The 21,951-nt window shown below is 40.5% G+C and overlaps 1 protein-coding gene and 1 pseudogene across 4 annotated transcripts in view; both read right to left on the bottom strand.

Moving 5' to 3' along the window:
- PRIM2 (DNA primase subunit 2) overlaps window positions 1-21,951 on the bottom strand; it is a 329,039-nt gene that overhangs the window by 271,359 nt on the left and 35,729 nt on the right. The window lies entirely within an intron of this gene.
- LOC123836423 (eukaryotic translation initiation factor 4B-like) lies at window positions 14,707-18,451 on the bottom strand (annotated as a pseudogene).

The raw sequence follows: 21,951 nt of genomic DNA, 5'->3' as shown, positions 1-21,951 counted from the left end.
CACTAAAGTTCACAAGACCATGCAGTCTCCAAATAAAATAAACAAAATACTACCCTGCAAGAGTTCGACAAACATGTAACATCAAGAGAAAGTCATCAATTAATATTTTCACTGCAATTCTTTTTTGGTAATGAACAGGATAAAAATACAGAAACTAAAAATGTAATACAACTAGATGTCATGATAAGTCTTATAGGTAAAAATTTTAAAGGGTGTCACAGCCCAAATTATATATAATCTACACTCATTCTACAGTGTTTTAAGTTGAGGCTTAGCAATAGCACATATTTTCCTAAGAGCTAACACCAGATTATTCTGCTTCAGCATTTTTCTTCATATATGCCTCTGTTTAACTGACTATCTACCTTTTCCTTTGCACTCCATAAGGAAAATCCTTTGAAACTCAAATGCACAACCAGATACACACCACAGAGAATCTGAGCAAAGCCAACTATATTTTAGACCAGTTTTAGAGTCAAACTGTAATTCTCAAACAGCAACTGATAAAGTAAGAAACTGATCAGGGAGATATGATGAAAAGGGAAGAAATCTTAACATCTTCATCAAAGTTTTCATTATTTTGTAAGTGAATTTACAACTGGAAATATAAAAAGATAAATTCAAAATAAAAATGGATTTTGAATTTGCCTAATGAACACTTACTTGAATTTAAATAAAATTCTAATATACAGGCCTGTTCCCCTCACCATTAATGAAGGCAATCATAACTGCCTGCATATACTGTTTTTTACCAAAATAGTTTTGACTGAATCAGCTGACAAAACTGAAGTTCAGGTATGTTAATCCACCAGGGCCCTTTTATAATCACGGATTACAGCAACAAAGAAATAGGTATCTTTGAACATACAGATGTTTTTCCTAAGACTCTTTTGGGTTCTAACTAAACAAATCCCACAGCAATATATAATGCTAGTACTTCTCCAGGGTAATACAGTATCTCCCCCTTTCTGAAACTCAGCTCAAATATTTGTATTAACAATACCACAGGTATTTATAAGCAATTAACTGCTTACCTAATAAATATCAGGGAAGTGGTAGAAGCATACATCACCTTAATGGTCATACAACATAGTAAGTTATAAGACATACTTGTTCAAATACTCTTTTGCCTTAGAAACAGAGTCAAGACCAACCTTTTTTTATTCAAAAGTTTTTGGAATAAAAACTAGAGTACTAAAGAATGTAATAAAGGGGCACCTGGCTAGCTCAGTCAGTAGAACATGCTACTCTTGATCTTGGGGTCATGAGTTCAAGCCCCACATTGGGTGTAGAGCTTACTTAAAAAAAGAACGTAATTAGATTTTCTTTCATTGAAATGTACCTCCCAGGGGCGCCTGGGTGGCACAGTCAGTTAAGCGTCTGATTCTTGGTTTCGGCTGAGGTCATGATCTCGGGGTCATGAGATTGAGCTCTACCTTGGGCCCTGCGCTCAGCATGGAGATTCATTCCCCTTTCTCTCCCTCCCCCGCTGCTCCTCCCCATGCTCATGCTCACACACACTCTACTTAAATAAAATCTTTTAAAAAAATTTTTAATTAAAAAAAAAGTACCCTCCCAAAAAAAAAAAATTGCCTACTCTTGCTTAGATTAGAAATAATGAATAAAATTCTAAGGAATTCAATGTGTTTCTAAATCATTCACCCAAAGTAACCAGGTGCATTCCAAAACACACGGCACTCTATCTAAAATTCATGTCATTGCTTATGTTACAGCCTTGCAGTAAATACGGTTTTTCCTTGGTGAATTAAAAAGTTCATCCATTTGTCACACACATTCTAAATCTTTATTTATCAATTTAGTTATAACCAAAATTTAAATGGCCAAAGTAAGAAAATTCTCACCGAAAAATATAGGATGATTTTACAAAACTTTATTAATTAGTATAAACTGCTACTGACTTGATTATTTCAAATATCTAAAATAGGTTCCCCTGGGTGGCTCAGTTGGTTAAGCGGCTGCCTTCAGCTCAGGTTGTGATCCCAGAGTCCTGGGATTGAGCCCCGCATCGTGCTCTCTGCTCAGCCTGCATCTCCCTCTCCCTCTGCCTGCAGCTCTACTTGTTCTCACTCTCTCAAATAAATAAAATCTTAAAAAAAAAACCCAAATATCTAAAATAACCTTTGAGTATTCTCAACATCTTCCTGCAAAGAGGTATATAAGCAAACTGTTCTAAATGGAATCACATTTCCTCAGTAACTTCCATTACTATTCCAGAGATGCTCAACCTTCACTCTGATTTCAATTAGCAAAGGCTCTGGACATTTGAGCTTTGAAGCTCTTCTCTTTCCACCACTACTCACAATTCCCCACAGCTCAATATCTATAATCCATACCCAGTCACCAAATAGTCAGTACCTCTATGTTTCAAACGGCATATGGTATAATGGTATATATCTTTTTGTCAAGCAAAAATTACTGGGCTTTAACCGTTTGTGTAGAGCTTTATTTCTATATTTTATAATTATACTGTTTTACATGCTGTCTTACTAACAATTAAGGATTTGGGCTTTGTGTAACTTTTTTTTTTTTTTTTTTTTAAAGATTTTATTTATTTATTTGAGAGAGAGAGTGAGAGAGAGAGAGAGCACAAGAGGGGGGAGGGTCAGAGGGAGAAGCAGACTCCCTGCCGAGCAGGGAGCCCGATGCAGGACTCGATCCCGGGACTCCAGGATCATGACCTGAGCCGAAGGCAGTCGCTTAACCAACTGAGCCACCCAGGCGCCCTGTGTAACCTTCTCTTTTTGATATTCTCTATCAAACCAGGAACTGGGAGAGCAGTTTCGCTCTGCCAGCACACCTAAGAGGAGATTAAAACAGAGCTCTGCTGAGGCAAACGTTCCACAGAGTAAATAAGTAAGAGGCTGTCTGTATAGACTGCACTGCTATTCACCCTAGGCAGACCCCCTCACTGAGAGAGGGTTGTACATCCCCCACCTGCTGGACTCATGCATTGCCATGTGACTTGACTTGGCCAATGAAATCTAAGTGACATGTGTCACACCTAAGCAAAAACTTTATAAGCATGTGGTTTACCCAATTCTCTCCTCCCACTGCCACAGCAACTGGTGAAATTTCAGAAAATGGCTGATCAATCAGTCTGAGTCACAGCATCAATATGACACAGAGCAGGGCCAAATATGCCCCACAAGAGACACAGAGCATGAACACGAAACAAACCTTTTTAGCAGTCACTGAGATTTAGGGATCATTTGTTACCACTGTGTAACCTATCCTGACTGGCAGAGTGATCGCTATGCTCTTTGGATCCCACATTTTGATCAACAAAATATTTGGAGCACATACTTCTACTACATGTGTTTTTATAAATTATGTACATTACTGTACATTATGTACTCATAACATGCCTTACCCCCACTCCAAAATGTAAAAGGAATGAGATTAAAACTGTATAAATTGAATTATTTCCTTCCTACACTCCCAAATGATCATCTTAAGCACACCACTTTGGAATCACTAGTCTATTACAATGGCCTCTAAAGTAAAGATATAAATAAGGCTACCCAGAGATTTTGTCTATAAACTTCACATCAACAATATTCAATCATGTTTCTAAATAGTTGGCCAGAAGTTTTCTACTTGCATCCACACAGCTTTCTCTCTCAGACCCTGGTCCTTAAATAAGGATGTACATCAGATTTGCAGTGGAGCTTTTCAAAATTACAGATTCCTGGTGCCTCCGAGACCTCAGAATGAAGCCTAGGTGTATAATGAATCTAAAGATTCATTAGTTGGGGCGCCTGGGTGGCTCAGTTGGTTAAGCGACTGCCTTCGGCTCAGGTCATGATCCTGGAGTCCCGGGATCGAGTCCCGCATCGGGCTCCCTGCTCGGCGGGGAGTCTGCTTCTCCCTCTGACCCTCCCCCCTCTCATGTGCTCTCTCTCTCTCTCATTCTCTCTGTCTCAAATAAATAAATAAAATCTTTAAAAAAAAAAAAAAAGAGTAAGTCCCAGGAAAGAATCCTTCCTTTTTTTTTTTAGATTTTATTTTTAAGTAATCTCTACAGCCAACATGGGTCTCAAACTCACAGACCTGAGATCAAGAGTCAGTCACATGCTCTACCAGTCGACTGAGCCAGTCAGGCACCTCAAGAATCCTCTTTTCTAAAATAAATCGATCACATCCTGGAAATACCACTATCAGTTCTAACATTTGATTTTTTTATGTAGAATTCTTTCTAAAAACACTAAGAACTATGTACCAAGCACCATTTCCAGAAGATGGGATCCAGCTACAAACAAGCAAAACAAAACTGCTCTCATGAAGCTTACATTTTAATGAGACAGACAATACACAATAAACAAGAAATTATCAGGCAGCCATCTATGATGAAAATAAAACAAAACGACGTGCTATGGATGGATGGATTTATACTTTCGGTTGCATGGTCAATTAGTCTCTGAAGAAATGACATTTAAATGAAAACACAAATGAAAACAAGTCAACCATGCAAAACCTGTGGCAAGAGTATCTCAACCAGAGGAAAGAACTAGTGCAAAGGTCCTCACAGGTTGTTTTACCAGGGAGGAAAAGGACGGAGCAAGAGAAAGAAGGCCGATGGAGAGCAATGACAGGCAGGGTGGCGTGAGAGGTGCTGAGAGGCAGACAGAGCCCTCAGACCAGGGTGAGATAGACTTTATAATAAGAACAATATATTAAACAGACGTGTGAAGCACAGGAAAGTCAAGATCTGATTTACACTGTGATTTTTTTTTTTTTTAAGATTTTATTTATTTATTTGAGAGAGAGAATGAGAGAGAGCATGAGAGGGAAGAGGGTCAGAGGGACAAGCGGACTCGCCGCTGAGCAGGGAGCCCGATGCGGGACTCAGTCCTGGGACTCCAGGATCATGACCTGAGCCGAAGGCAGTCGCTTAACCAACTGAGCCACCCAGGCGCCCTACACTGTGATTTTTTTAAGACGATTCTTGTGCTGAACAGAGAAGGAATGGTAAGAAGGATCAGAGTGGAAGAACGGGAACTAGTTGGGGAAAAGATGATGGTGGCCTAAACCAGAGAAGCACTGGGACGAAAAACAAGTGGACAGATTTGGAATATATTTTGGAGTAGAACAGATGGACAGATTGTTAATGAAGAGGATGAAGAAAAAGACTCCTAGGTTTGGAGTTTTAGCCACTGGGCAGATGGTGATGCCATTTACTGACTGTCTTTCTTGATCCTCATTATCCACTGTTATTTATGTTTTACTTCGATACAGATCTGTCCTATGTGTCTTGTTGCAAGTCACCTCAACTCCTTTGTGGAAAGGGGCATGACATCAATACACGTAAATAAATGATTTAAAGTATTAGTTTTTCTGAAAATGAAACACACCTGCACTAGCAGATAAAAAGACATGTTAACAATTCCAACAATATTAATACAATTAAATTATTAATAGAAAGACTGTTTAAAATATCCAGTATACAATGAAACAATTAAGAATCATTTCTTTTACAATGAAATAAAAATTTGTGGCTAAAACAAGTAGTGAAGGCAAACATCCTGGTTTTTAATATTGCTATCACTATTTCCTTTTTTTTTTTTTCCTTAATTTATTTGAGAGAGAGAGAGCACAAGCTGGGGGGAGGAGCAGAAGGAGAGGGAGAAGCAGGCTTCCCACTGAGCAGGGAGCCCGATGTGGGGCTTGATCCCAGGACCCTGAGATCATGACCTGAGCCAAAGGCAGACGCTTAACCGACTGAGCCACCCAGGTGCCCCAGTACTGCTATCACTATTTCTAATAAATATCGTTCTATATTGGTAGTAAGTATTGTGATCTATAAAGGGCACTGTGTTTCTCAAATGCACTGTGACCTATTATTAATCTTACTGTGGGGTTTAAAAATGGCTGCAAATTCTTTTGACATTCCCATTAAGCTCTACCCATTAAGAACTGAGATCTGTCTTCCCTTTGATCTGGGCTGGACTAAGACTGCTTTGACTAACAATATGGCACAAGTGATGCCATGCTAGTCCCATGCCTGACCTTTGAGAGGACTGACAGCTTCTGCCTTGTTCTCTTAAAGTCCTGGGTCACCAAAGAAGTCTAACCTCCTTGCTTTCAGGATCACATGAAGAGGATCCCCACAGAGTCCAGCCTTCTACAGGTCCTCACTTCAGTACTGAGCATGTGAGTAAAGCTGCCTTGGACCTACACCAGACTAGTTGCCAACCAAGTAACCCCAAGTGATACCATGTGGATCAGAAAAATCGCCCTGTGGAGAGCCCAGTATGAATCCCTGCCCCTCAAAATTGTGAAATATTATAAACTGGTTATTGTTTTAGATTTAGAGTTTGGTTTTGGTTTTAAGTTTTGATATTAGGTTTTAGAATTGTTATTTTAGATTTGGGGGTAGTTGTTACATACTAATAAATAACCAGAACACTTATCAACCTAAAATAAAAGTTAGCTTAAAACATGTTTTCTATTGGGCGCCTGGGTGGCTCAGTTGGTAGAGCGACTGCCTTCAGCTCAGGTCATGATCCTGGAGTCCCGGGATCGAGTCCCGCATCGGGCTCCCTGCTCAGCGGGGAGTCTGCTTCTCCCTCTCCCATTCCCCGTTTGTGTTCCCTCTCTCGCTGTGTCTTTCTCTGTCAAATAAATAAATAAAATTAAAAAAAAAAAAAAACATGTTTTCTATTTATAATCCAATTCTTTTTTTTTTGTACTTTATTATGTTTTAGCAATCTCTACACCAAATGTGAGGCTCAAACTCACAACTCTGAGATCAAGAGTTACAGGCTCTTCCAACTGAGCCAACCAGGCACCCCTACAATCCAATTCTTAAAACATACTTTCTGCATTTAATTGTATAAATGAGAGCCATATAATAGGAAAAAAATGAAAAATAAATTGTTAATAATCAGTACATTTTTAGGAATTTTTAGGAAACAGAGAAAACAGGAAATAAAAAAATAAAATAAAAAAAGGAAATAATTATCACTGTGTTAGTTAACCAAAATTGATAGCATGGTATGTTATGTCACTTACAAATTCTTTGTCATTTATAATCATTCGAAACATTCAGTTAGAAAGCAAACAATAATTTAACACCCTGAGATTCTAATTAATATGTTGATATCTCAGTAATTCTGCCTAGCTGATCAATGTAAAAATCAATCGTCTGGTTACTTAATTACTGCTTTTTTTTTTTTTTTAATAACATAGGCACATTTTAAATATACTAAAATTTATACTAGAGAGAAAGATTAATTCCTTATACATATGCTCATTTCTTCTCCTCTACATGAAAACCTTTCTCCATTCCCCCCACCCCACCCCACCAAACTGGGTGATTTATACAAGAATTCTTCAAAGTCTCCTAAATAAATCAAAACAGCAGTAATTCCTGAGCTGGACATAAGAGGACCAGAAACTTACTATCTGCCAGATACGTTCCACCCCATCCCACCCCATCACACAAATATTTCTTCAGCATCTCCTATGAGCCAAGTACAGAGCCAAGAGATAACACAGCTACCTTATAAATTAACTGTATTATTTAACCATAGCAAAACCTTATAAAAGAAGAGAAGTTGACTCTACTAACAATTAAATCTGAAAGCAGCAGCTACCCACAAGAGGAAAGAGCCTGGTTTCTGGCATGCAGTGGAAGAGTGAAAGGTCTGTAAGGGCCTCAATGTCCCCCAAGCCCAATGCTTAGCCTTGCTTACATGAGTGAGAGATGGGCAGAATGAAAGGAAGCACACTCATTAAAGTGGAAGAGAGCCAACAGGTGATCCATCCCGGGAACCTATTTTCAGAACCCACCTCAGACTGTCTACTCAGACAACTGTAGATAAACTGAGTTGCAAGTGACCAACAGCACTGCTAGGGCACTGGCTTTAGCTGAAGCTTACAGAACAGCACTGCACAGGGTAGACAGGCAGCATTTTTTTTTTTAAAGATTTATTTATTTATTTTAGAGAGACAGAGAGCGCGCGCCCACAGTGGTGAGGGGCAGAGGGAAAGGAAGAGAGAATCTAAGCAGACTCCACGCTGAGTGCGGAACCTGATGTAGGGCTTGATCTCACCACCCTGAGATCATGACCTGAGCCAAAACTAAGAGTAGGACGCTTAACCAACTGCGCCACCCAGGCACCCCAGCCAGGCAGCATTGATAGCATTAAGATTTACTGAGAGGGGCGCCTGAGTGGCTCAGTTGGTTAAGCGACTGCCTTCAGCTCAGGTCATGATCCTGGAGTCCCGGGATCGAGTCCCGCATCGGGCTCCCTGCTCAGCAGGGAGTCTGCTTCTCCCTCTGACCCTCCTCCCTCTCATGCTCTCTGTCTCTCATTCTCTCTGTCTCAAATAAATAAATAAAATCTTTAAAAAAAAAAAAGATTTACTGAGAAAAGCTTCATGCTCCTAAAAGGCAGGAAACCTAGGAAGCGACATAAGGGCACAGAAGATGGAAGTGAGTCACTTTTAATTAACCAATCTCAATCAATCAATCAATCAATTTCTATCTCTCTCTGGCTCACACACGTGCACACACACACATACACACACACACACCTCAGTCCTGAACTGGGAAACAGGACTCAGTGGCCAGTTTATAGGCTAAGTCACTTCCAGACTGTGGCCTAGAAAAATGGCAATAATATAGCAAAATATAAAATAACAATGAATAAACAAAATACTGTGTAATCATTGATACTAAACACCAAAACAGCAATATTAAGAAAATTTATTTAAAAACTTTGATCTAGGGCGCCTGGGTGGCTCAGTTGGTTAAGCGACTGCCTTCGGCTCAGGTCATGATCCTGGAGTCCTGGGATCGAGTCCCGCATCAGGCTCCCAGCTCGGCGGGGAGCCTGCTTCTCCCTCTGACCCTACCCCCTCTCATGCTGTTTCTCTCTCTCTCTCTCTCTCTCTCTCAAATAAATAAATAAATAAAATCTTAAAAAAAAAAAAAAAACTTTGCTCTATTGCTGAGACCTAATATATAAATACACTACAAATGACAATGAGTTAAGTATAAAAATATGGAACCTTAGAGAAATAAGGCACAGTGGAAAAAGTCAACTAGAAAAGAGTATATGCATTATTCTATTCCAACCAGGAGGCTAAAAGCCTGGTAGACACCTGGAGTCAGAACTGAAACAACTTTATCCAAAACTATCGATGAATCTTCTGTTCATTTATTTTCATTTACATCTCTCATCCTTACTCTCAGTGGATACCCAAAAAATAGACCCCTCTGGAGACCTACCAGTGATCCTACAGTCTTTCTCATTTGATTAAGCTCTGACCCCCATCTATCCACCTCATTCATTTGTATATTCCCTCTGTTGAACACATTCCAAAATATTTTCTACTTTGTCCTATAGTAACCAACCCCCACAGGCTCAACCTCTTTCTGAATGCTCCCCTACCTCTGCTGCCTCCGAGAACAGAGCTCTATCGTAAATGGAAATAAACTCATTCCTCCCTTCTCCCTCCATTGTGGCCAGTACCTCCCCCTACAAATGACTGCTCTCCACCATGAACTGCCTCAAATTCATCCAGCCCTTTTGGCACTCACTATAGTGACCAACCATCCCAGTTTTCCCAGGATTAGGGGTTTCTCAAGACATAGGGCTTTCAGTGCTAAACCTGGGACAGACACTACCCAAACCCAAACTTTGTCAACACTGTAACATCCACCTTCTTGCCACTGCCCTAAAATACAGATACATCCATATGGATGATCCCCTCAACACCAGTCTTACAGTCCTTGGCACATTCTGCCCACTCACACTCTACCTCGGCAGCTCACTCCCAAGGTCAGAGCCCCATTCACAACTACCCCCCCACCCCTCAACATACATATACTGCCCCCAACCATACCTCCTCACCCTCCCTGCTCACCTACTCCACATCCCCACTACACAGGCTCCCTGGATCCATCAGTCTCTTCCCCCCACCCCCAGGCCTTTAACTCTTCCTGGTTTTAATTTTCATCCCCAAATATATTTCATCCTCCAATTCTATCAATCTATGTGCACTCCCCATAGCACACCATGGCTTTTATCTCTGTGTCTTTACACTTATTTCCCATATCGGAAATGCCCTTCTATACCCTCTGTTACTACTGGAAAATGTCTATATAGCTAACCCATTATCTCTACAAAGTCTCCCCAGATTTTCTCAGTAAAAGCTACTTCCTTTTCTGTGCTTGAACATGTGGTATTATAGTACTTATGTACTATACTATAAGCATTTATATGTGTATCTCCTTTGCTATATGAACCTAAGCACAAAGAAATTTGTTATACTTATTATATTCCCAGCTCTCATCACAATACCTGGTGAAATGTTTACAAACCGGAATATATAAACTATGGAGGGTGACAATATTCAAGCTGAAAAAACAAAGAAAAAGAAGAATAAATAAATATTCTGAAAAATATAATGAAACTCCAGAAAACTAAAAATGTATAATCAGAGCATACAATAATTCATCAAATAAATGACAATAGCTATGAAGCTATTTTACTTTTTAAGGTTTTATTTATTTGAGAGAGAGAGAGAGAGAGCGCACGAGCCCACACAAGCAGGGGAGCAGCAGAGGGAGAGGGAGAAGCAGGCTTCACTGAGCAGAGAGCCCGACACGGGGCTCGATCCCAGGGCCCTGGGATCATGACCTGAGTCGAAGGCAGCTGCCCAGCCAACTGAGCCATCCAGGCACCCCTTAACCTTTTAAAAAAATTAGACCCCATCCTCCCTCCTAGTCAGTATTCTGTCTAGACAGAGGCTGCAAAGAATACGCTGGGGGGAGGAGAGGCGCAGAGTTCACTGCGTCTCCAATAGCACAGCAATAGATGCAGGCTCTTGGGTTCTAGACCTAGCCATTAGGCAGCTTCTAATTAAGTTATTCAGATCTACTTTCCAGTGAAAATAATGAAAAATGGTGGATAAACCATTTTTTAAAAATTAGTTTACAAGGGGCGTCTAGGTGGCTCAGGGCTCAGTCAGTTAAGCATCTGACTCTTGATTTTGGCTCAGCATGATCTCTAAGTGGTGAGATCAAGCCCCAAGTTGGGCCCCGTGCTCAGCGCAGTCTGCTCGAGATTCTCTCTTCCTCAGTCCCTCACCCCACGTGCCCACAAGCAAGGTCTCTCTCAAATAAATAAAACTAAATAAAAAATAAAATAAAAATTAGTTTGCAAGAATTAAAAAACTGACAAGAGGAACTGCCCTTTTTTGAGGAAAATCTAAGCCCAGGAGAACCAAAGCCAGTTTTGCCCAGAAGGCATCAGCCAATGGCATCCACTTGTACTTCAGATCCTCAGTCTCAAGGGGCAAAGTGAAAAGATAAGGATTAGAGCCTGCCAAACATGGGATCCCAAAGGAGACCCTTCCTACATTAAATTAGGACCCCAAAGGACGACATTCTCAAGGAACCAATGAACTAGAATTGACCCTCCATCTCTTCCCCAACCACAGGAGAATGAAAAGCAGGCTGTTTTGGCACTGGACAAGTCAGGAAAAGAAAAAAGTAGGAAAAACAAAGTCTTTCAGAAGCTTAGCCACTCCAGGCACACATCCACAGTTTTGATGGGCCAGGGAGCCACATCCTTAAATATAGTTTAAAAACAGTCCTTGACAAGTAATACCCCCAGAAGCCTGGGAGAAGCCAATAGAGTACCTCTCAGAGGAGAGCACACTCATCCTGGGAACCCCCGAAAAAAACTATATAAGGGCAATAATCAGTTAAAGATAACCAGGCACACAAGGAAACAAAACAGGAGTGAAAAACAAGCACAAACAACAGCAAAAACAGACCACACAAATTTTAAATCTTAGAATTATCAGACACAGATTAAAAAGCAATCTACATTTATAGAAGACAACAACAGATTTTAAACTGACTGCAAAGAACAAAAATCCATTTAACAGATCTTTTTTTTTTTTAAGATTTATTTGAGAGCGAGCAATTACACAGGGAGTGGGGGGGGGGGGGGAGAGGAAGAGAAAATCTCAAGCAGACTCCCTGCTGAGTGGGAAGCCCAACATGGGGCTCAATCTCATGACCCCGAGATCATGACCTGAGCAGAAGCCAAGAATTGGACACTTAACCAAGTGCACCACCCAGGCACCCCTAACATAGCAGATCTTTAAAGGAACCAAACAGAACTTCTAGAAATTGCAATAGCCAAAATTTAAAACCTAATGGCAGCAGAACTGACAAAACAGAATAGAGAAATAAAATGGGAAATGGTTCAAGAGAAATAATCTATAATTCAACAGATAAAGAATAAAAAGGAAAATGCAGATATTAGAATGAGATGTGAAGGACCGACTAAGAAGATCTAAAATACATTGGATTGGAATCCCAGGCAGAGAATAAAGAATAAGGACAAGAGCACCAATCGAGAGATTCAAGAAGCCTAGTGAAACGTGAGAAAATAAAAAGAATCCCACTGCTCAACAAACAGAACATTTAAATCAAGCAGAAGTGAATCAGAGTATCTTAAAAGGAGACAACAAGCAAGGTGGCTGCGTTTTGTGTTTGGTGTTTCTTCGGGTTTTTTTTTTTTTTTGAACTTTAAAGATCAGATTTTTTTGGAGACAACAAAAAGAAAAACCCACAACTCAAAGGATGGGATTTTACATCTCAAGACAACTCCCAGGTAATAAGTCTACAGTTTACAGATCATTTTCATAGAAGATATTTTGTACAAATTTTACATGTATTAAGGAGCAGGACATAATCCCCATTTCTGTTTTAACGGGGGGGGGGGGGAAGGGGAGCAGGAAAGGGGAGTGGGGAAAAAACAGCTTTTTTTGGACACAACTATTTGGAAGGAGTAGACCTGAAGAAGGCAAACCCTACCTTTTCATCCTCTACAGCAAAGAGTTTTAAAAAAAAAACTTTCAGCCTTGGGTATCTCTCTCTGAAAGCCACTTCCTGGCTACTGGCCAATCCAAGCCAATTATTTAAAGTTCTTCATGTGGTATTTTATGTCCACTGGGTAAATGATTCATTATGCCCACTGCTACAGCACTCATAAACCAACATGTCTGCAGGGCTAGGCAGGGTCTAACCTAGGACTGATGGGAGAAGGGCTTGTAAACAAGAGACTAAGGTGTCATTTTCTCTGCAGGTACCAATAACACCCATAAGGATACTGTCTACTAGGCTGACCATACAAAAGTGCACATAAAAGCACACAAGTTCAGCTAATATGCTGCAAGAGAAACAAGGACCTTGTTAAACAGTTCTCTCCATTATCATTTGTTCTCTCTCAAGGGATGTTAAAACAAACAAACAAATAAACCCACACATTGGTTGAGGCCACATTATAAATCCAAACACTGGTGTGGGATTTCCGTGGAGAGAGGGAAACGTGTAAAAACAAAAACAAAAGCCCCAAACATGGTTGTAAGAACGGCTCACAACTTACCTGTCCCTATTTATCAACCCTCACTCACTACCTAAGGCCATTAATTCCAGAGTTTTCTGCTGTATAAAAGGGGTCTGAGAAGTAGAATAGGAATGGAGGGGAGGAGTGAGAGTCAAAGACATGAAAAAGCCAAGATCTCCTGAAGAAAAGCAGTGATTCCTCATTTGCTTCTGCTCCCTGGGGCTAATACAGAATGCCTAGAGCACGTATGTGATTTAAACAGAAACTGCCTTTTTGGGCGGTAACAGCAAGGAGTAGCAGAGGGAACATAAGACCAGGACAGGATTTTTAAAGCTTCGAGATCTCAACAGTCCAAAATCTCAGAACTTTCAGAAGGGATGCTGTTTAACAAAGGGCAAAACCCTTTCTTATACAAGACGACCCCCAAGTGCCTTCTGCCCCAGTGTTCACCACTGGTCATACCAGCTCCCCCGATCACTCATGCAAAATAATATGCCACCTCCCCACAGCTTCTTTTCAAACCACAATTCTCCCACTTATTTTGGTCACCAAGCAGTCCTATTCTTTAGTGGCCGATAAGAGTCCCTCCCCACTACCCCCCGAGGGGTAAAAATGAAGGAATTCCCCCAGGCTGGTCCCAGGAACTCAGAATTAACTAAGAGGAGGAGCAGGCAGCCTCCTGGAGACAAAAACAACTTCAGAAACTAAACCTACCTTTCCAAGGATGGAAAATTTATTCAGATAAAGTTTGAGAATTCATATATGTCACAACAGGATAATAAGAATTAAGAGGTACAAATCTCACACTCTGGGACGCCTGGGTGGCTCAGTCAGTTAAGCATCTGCCTTCGGCTCGGGTCATGATCCCGGGGTCCTGGGATCGAGCCCCGCATCGGGCTCCCTGCTCTGTGGGAAGCCTGCTTCTCCCTCTCCCACTCCCCCTGCTTGTGTTCCCACTCTGGCTGTCTCTCTCTCTCTGTCAAATAAATAAAATCTTTAAAAAAAAATAAAAAATAAAAAGAAATCTCACACTCTTCCTTAAGCCTGCCCTACTGCCCACCCAGATTCCAGACACTGCATCATGTCACCGCCATTTTATTAAATGGAGGCCTCCCCACCCCCTCCCCGGCACTAATCACACAGGCAACTGCATGTGTCATAAAAACGCACAACTTTTCCATGAAAAGCTGTACGTCTCTTTCTCTCTGACTACACTGGCAATTCTCCAGTTATTTCAATATTTTAAAGGCTGCAGCACTGTGCAAAAGAATTTCATTTCATTTCGGGTTTGTTTTTGTTTTTTTTCAAAGAAAGGTCTCGAGGAGATGGTGAGTTTTACTGTCTTGTCTGGAAAGAGGTTTGATCTGCTCTCGAATATTCCAGGGTGAAGAGACCTGGAGAAAGTATAGGATGCAGAGGTCTATTTGGTATAATCTTCTCCTTCATTCTCATCTTCACCACCAACGGAGAGAGCAGCATATCGGCTTACAGAACTGAACTTGGAAGTTGGATTTTCTTCAGGTCTCTTTGGCTGGTGCAGATGAGCAGTCCTGATCCTTTTTGCCATCTTTCCTGTCTGACTCCTTCCAGTGGTCTTTGTTCCCTCCATTTCCTGGACTGCAGCTGGAGCTCCCACTTTGGCCCTTTGGGACACTCACCCCATCTACTTTATTTTCATCTTTCCTTGCTGTTCCTTCCTCAGATGGTTGATCCGGAACTACTTTCCCCCCACCACTTGTGGGAATTACTGCTCTGTGTCTGAGCTTTGAGATCGAGCAGGAGGGTTAGGACTTCGCATCACCCAAGCACTCTCCTTTGGTGGAAGGGCTGGCATTACCTTTAGAGGCTGTTGAGGTTTGGGAGGCTTAGAAGTTGGAGAGGGACACTCTTCCTCCTTATTGAGTGTTTTATTTTCTAGAGACTTCTCCCTCTCTCTCTTTCCTGCATTTCTCCCAGCTGTGGCTGAGGTCCCAGTCTGTGATGGCTCACTTCCTGTCCAGGACTGTTCTGTTCCTGAATTTCTTCACTTCGCCAGCTTGGGTGTCTCCCCCAAGGCCATTGTTGCAGTTTTGGCTCATCCAGCTGGCCTTTCAGTTTCTCCCGCTCCTTCTGCAGCCACTCTTCTACTTCTCAGTCTTTAGCAGCTGTGTTGACAGGCTTTCCCTCTCCAAAGACAGAGGTTGCTCAGGTGGACTGGGAGGTGCTAGCAGAGGAATCATCTTCCTTAGGAGTACTCCAAGGCTTTACATTCAGTTTGGTTTTTTTGGAGGGAAGGGAGAGGGGAGGAGGATCTCTATCATCATGCCCGTAATTATTCTGAGAGTAATCCTCTCTGGAGCTCCATGACCGATCATCTCATCTGTCATATCCATCTTCATAGCGGTCCCCACCTCCTCTGTAGTTGTCATCCATACAGTACCCACTACCAAATGTTCTTCTGCTACTGCCTATCCTGGAATCATACTCTCTGCCATAATCTCTGCTGCTTCAGTCCTCATAGCGATCCTGGCCCCCATATAGATCCATGGTATCTCAGCGTGGGCTATCACGATAGGAGGGTGACTATCTTATTCTCAGGGGAGCTACAGGTAGACTATCAGCTAACTTCTCAATAGCAAAAATGGAAGCCAGAAGACAGAAAAATTCTATATATTAAACATGTTAAAAGAAAAGCACCTACCTTAAAATCTTTAAAGAAAAAAAAAAAGGCTGTCTGGCTAAGTCGGTAGAACACGCGACTCTATCTCAGAGTTGTAAGTTGGAGCCCCACATTGGGTGTAGAGATTACTTAAAAATAAAATCTTGCAAGAAAAAGAACCTGCCAACCTAAAATTCTACATCCAGCAAAAATACCTTTCAGTAAAGAATGCAATCTCCTTTCTTGCTTTTTGGTTTGTGTGACAATGCCTAAAAGATAAAAGAAGTATAGCAATAAAACCTTAAAGAAATGTACTTCACCTCAAACTAATGCAACATAAGAAGAGCTGGACATTTATGGAAAGATGAACATTTAATGTTCTCCTGTACATCTCCCTGATACGCATAAATTTTTATTATTATTAATTGGTTATTTATATAATTGTGTCATGATTACTCAACAGATAAGAAGACCCAAGGGTCAGGTACCATTTATATGCTTTGTTGGATATCCTTCCTACACACACTCATGATCACTCTATGCCCAGTTTCGGAAATATTTACTAACCGCTGAGACAGTCAACAGTTCAAGACTGAACTCCTATGATTATAATTCATTTCACCCAAACACACTTGGAATTTTATTTCAATGGTTTAACATAAAATATCAGATTAACAATTCTTCTGATTTTACATTATTAAACTTTATAAGAACTAAACATTTTGGAGCAAAACTGCAATGAATAGTAAGTCTGCTTTAAAACTACTGTAGCCGGGGGGGCACCTGGGTGGCTCAATCGGTTAAGCGGCTACCTTCGGCTCGGGTCATGATCCCAGGGTCCTGGGATCAAGCCCCGCATCGGCTCCCTGCTCAGCGGAGAGCCTGCTTCTCCCTCTCCCTCTGCCTGCCTCTCTGCGTACTTGTTCTATCTCTCTGTCAAATAAATAAATAAAATCTTTAAAAAAATAAAAAAATAAAAATAAAATAAAATAAAAATAAAAATTACTGTACCCGGAAGTTTGTTCCCCACTCACCAGTTTCCCTATGAACTAAGTTAATCAAGTGTTTGAAATTTGCAACTGTTTCTTTAATTCCAAACTATTTCAAGCACCCAGTTAATTGGCAGAATGCCTATTTCTTCACACAGCTTTCTATTACTGAGCTTCAAATTTTCTTCTTTATGACATCTCCCTTATGTTATCTTCTGCAATAACCTTTTGGTGCACAATTAAAGGCCTCCCAAACTCAATCTTTGCTGAGGTTCCAACTGGCAAATGTCTTCAAAAAAAAAAAGAAAGTAATTTTCCTTTTCCATTTTTACAATGTAGCCCAGTAGAAAATTGTTCAACTTTACTTGGTTCTAAGTTTTTAAACTACATAGCACTTTGGACATTTTTTCAAGATGAATGGAAGAGAGGCAGCCAAACTCTAATTCATGAAAGATATGGTGAAAACTGAAGCTTTCCAAGGTAAGCAGCTAACAGCAGATTACAAAACTATGGCTTTACTTGCCTGGGGAGGAAAGGCTGAAACTTGCTTAAGAGTCAGTATGGGGGCGCCTGGGTGGCTCAGTTGGTTAAGCGACTGCCTTTGGCTCAGGTCATGATCCTGGAGTCCCAGGATCGAGTCCCGCATCGGGCTCCCTGCTCAGCAGGGAGTCTGCTTCTCCCTCTGACCCTCCCCCCTCTCATGCTCTATCTCATTCTCTCTCTCAAATAAATAAATATATATATATATATATTTAAAAAAAAAAAAAGAGTCACTATGGACTCAGGGTGCCTGGCTGGCTCAGCCAGAAGAGCATTCGACTCTTGATCTTGGGGTTGTGAGTTCGAGCTCCATGTTGGGTATAGAGATTACTTAAATAAATAAAAAATTTTAAAAAAAAAGTTAGTATGAACCAATGATGCATCTATGTTTATTCAAGCAAATGGAGAATGAAACAAGAGCACAGAAAAATAAAGTCAAATTGATTTGTTATCATTTTCTCTTACAGGTCATGGGAAATCAAGTCTTATTACTAAATTTACATTGCCATTATATTATTTGAAATTCAAACAGAATACTAGCTATTGTTCCTGCCTGGGGTAAAGAGAAAGGAGGTATTTATTCCAAGAAATGTTTAAATACATAGGTTTGCAACTGAAAATATTAGAAAGCAGTTTTATGGCTTTGACAAAGGTTTCCTATCTGTTGACCCAGTTCAACATTTTCAGTTCCTCAGAAAATTATTCAAACATTTGATGGTGTAGTTGGCACAATATCCCACCCACCCAAATAGCTCTGCTACCCCCTTTCTGCCTTATCTTCTAAGATTCAGTTCAAATACTGTCAGCTCAATGACGCCTTCCTAGATTAATCCAGTCTGTAGCAATATCCTCTTTACTTTTTCATAACTCTTAGAGACTGTATCAAACATTCTGGCATGTGATTATTTTGCCTTGTTCTCTGTTTCATGAAAACAGTCTCTTTCTACTCTCTCAAACCACAAATGTTATAAATCCTCCATAATGCAGAACATAATGCTGGATATACATAAAGCATTATCAAATATTAAGTATAAAGTACTATGAAGGACATCAGTAGCTATGTCATTTTCTATGTCTTATATACCTGGGAGTAGAATTCTGTAAGCTAGGGACTTAGCTTAAAGATACATCTGCATAGCAAGCACTTTCTATAAACTGTGTTAATTTGGGTACCTTAGTAGGAAAGAGGCGGGTAGATTCAAGTCCCTCCAAGCCACTTCCTGACGCTGACAGGGATTTAGACAAGCGTTCCCCATCATCTTATACATTTACCCTCCATCAAGGAAGAAAGAGGCTACTCATCCATTTGTCATACTTAAAAGTCCATCAAGAGCTTCCTTCCCTTGCTTATACTCCTACCTCAACTTACAGTGCTATCTCTAATTCCATTCCTAAAACATTCATGTGTTTCATCTGCACTGAAAATATGGATTCAAATACAGGAAGCAGCCATGATACCACCGAGAAAGGCTGGTGTTATTCAGGGACATCCGGTTATCAAGCGCTGCCAACACCAGACGTGAGGGGAAGCAGCACTAGCTGCACTACACAGAGGCCACTCCGCTGTACGCCATCAAGTCACAGCTCTCCTTCTACTCCTCTACATCAGAAATAGGGAAAAAAGAGCTCATTTCTGCCTTGAAGAACAGATAATCATGCCACCCTCCCCATAACAGCCCTCATTCTTGTAATACTGTAATTATGTATTTTATCCATATTGTAGTATAAGCTTCTCCTTCCAAAGCTAAACTCCTACCCCACCTAAGTGTGGCCATTTTCATTCTATATGCTCAAAATTGCGAAAAGAGAAAACACTGAATTCATACATTCTAGAGCCATTATGTTGTTCTCTGTAATGATCCTGACATTGATCTCTTAAAATACCAGTCACTTGGTTCCTTATCTATATCTTCCTTGCTAATGTTAACTTTGAGTTACCAAAAAAGAAAAAAGACAAAATTATTATTTCTATTTTATAGAAATAAATAGCAGCTGCCTCGGGACACATATATGAGAATCATCTTGTTCACTTTGTTTCTTGCCTCCAGTAAGATCATTACAACCCAAAAGTGATACAGCTTAAGGAATCCAGAAAGCTAAGCAGCAAATTCAAACAGTTGTATATGTACTACATTTATCCCTGATTCTCCTGTTCCATAAGCAAAGTGTTATAATAGCAGTAATGTGTCTGCCAACACAAAAAGGTTTTATTAGGCCTTATTAGGCCTCTACTCTCCTGCTTCCCTGGACTTAAAGGTTTTTTAATCCATTTTCAGTTTTGTTTTGTTTTGTTTTTTGTTTTTTTATATTTTATTTATTTATTTGAGAGAGACAGAGATAGTGAGAGAGAGCTCGAGCAGGAAGGAGGGGGAGAAGCAGGCTTCCCGCGGAGCGGGGAGCCCGATGCGGGGCTCAATCCCAGAACCCCGGGATCATGACCTGAGCTGAAGGCAGAGGCTTAACCATCTGAGCCACCCAGGCGCCCCGATCCATTTTCAGTTTTTCTTTTTTTTTTTTTTTTTTTTTTAAATTTTATTTATTTATTCATGAGAGACAGAGAGAGAGAGAGAGAGAGAGAGAGAGAGAGAGGCAGAGGGAGAAGCAGGCTCCCAAGGAGCAGGAAGCCCGATGCGGGACTCGATCCCAGGACCCTGAGATCATGACCTGAGCCGAAGGCAGATGCTTAACCATCTGAGCCACTCAGGCGCCCCATTTTCAGTTTTTCAATAAGAGATCATTTCCAAGATTTTCCATATGAATTAGAATTTCTCCCTTAACTACCATAATCCAAACTCCACATACTGAGAACCAATACAAACCATTAAATGCTGAAAATTAAAAAGAAAATAGAAATCTGCAACCGTTTCAAAACAGCACACAAAAATCAAGGAGCCTGTATAACTTATGATTGCTTTTACTCTCTTATTTATAACCCTTTCTATTTAAGAAAGTGCTTTAAATCCCCCATAGCACCTACACAGAGCCCTAACCATATCTCTTAGTTCACCATCTCTTGGCTAAATTGAGTGTAGCAAGCAAAAAGGACTCTCCACAATCTATACTCTAAAATGAAGTCATTAATTTGGACCACTCTAAATTTTGGCAAACTCATGAGAGGGTAAGAACACTGTTTAAAAACATCAACTACCTTATACCTTATTACCGCTCTTTCCCGGGTCCTGAAACATAAAAAGGTCTCTCTGGAAATCAAGACCTCAAAGGATTCTCAGACTCCCGGCAAGATTCAGAAATGCAGCAAGCATCTCTTCAAAATTAAAAAGCCATAAACTTCTCAGCTAACTCTGTTGAAGCAGCTTCACCAAACTTCTGAAAAGTGGAAAGCATTTAATCAAGAATGTTCCCATTTCTCTCCCTTCTGAGTAATCTGAACTCCCTCAGAGTTACCTTCTCTACTTACTTAATGATCAGAATTTCATTTTCCATACTATTAACCATAGTTCTGAGTTACATAATTTTCATTACGTTTCAGTCTTTCCAAATCACGGTAGAGTTGTTTTAGAGCATTTAGGGTACACTGTTTCAGCTTCTGTTCAAATTTAAGAAGTCAGAAGCTCTAGCTTAGCTACCATTTCCAGTTACATATCACTGCATAATAAATTACCCCTAAAACTTAGCAGCTTAAAGCAACAACCATTTTATTTTCTCCCAATTTTGTTGGTCAGAAATTCAGAAAGGATACAATTCCTCTGTTCCATGTGGCATCAAATGACGTCACTTGGGGTCCTGAGCTGATGAAAAGACTGAAGAGTCCAAGATGGCTTCACTCATATGTCTGGCACCGTGGCAGAGATGGCTAAACAGCTGGGCTCCACTGGGAATGTCGAGGAGTGCGGAGACGTGGCCTCTCCAGTATGGCAGCTGCCAGTTTACGCCAGGCTTCAGAACAGACGTCTCCAGCAAGCAGATCTCAGCAAATCTAGTCAGACTTCTTACATGACATCTCAGGATTCCCAAAGAAAGTATGTCCGACAAAGGAAGTAGAAGCTGCCAGTTTCTTAAGGTCTGCACCCAGAAACTGGTAACAGTGTCACTTCCACCAAATTCTATTAGTCTAAGTAGTTACAAAACCCACAGCATTCTATTACCCTTTAAAACTATTACACAATAAATTGTTTTAATCTTCTGGGAGATAGAAAATAACCCATGATCAGGGACTGTCCAGTTGTCAGTCTAGGAACTATCTCTACACACCCCTAAACCACTCCCACTACATATAAAGAATCAGACCAAAATCTGCACTTATTCATTTTAATAAAATTCCAGTATTCCAAATTTTATTAGCTTATCTTACACAACTGAGGTTCTTATAATTTTTTGTTATTATATATGTATGTATAGCAATTATTTTTTTTCTTCCAAGATTTTATTT

The sequence above is a fragment of the Mirounga angustirostris genome, unplaced genomic scaffold (assembly GCF_029215605.1).
Source record: "Mirounga angustirostris isolate CCGP_5_RB_7025 unplaced genomic scaffold, mMirAng1.0.hap1 SCAF_8, whole genome shotgun sequence".
NCBI classification, from domain to species: Eukaryota; Metazoa; Chordata; class Mammalia; order Carnivora; family Phocidae; genus Mirounga; species Mirounga angustirostris.
Note: the sequence above shows the minus strand (reverse complement) of the source record. Positions and strands in the feature narration are given on the sequence as shown.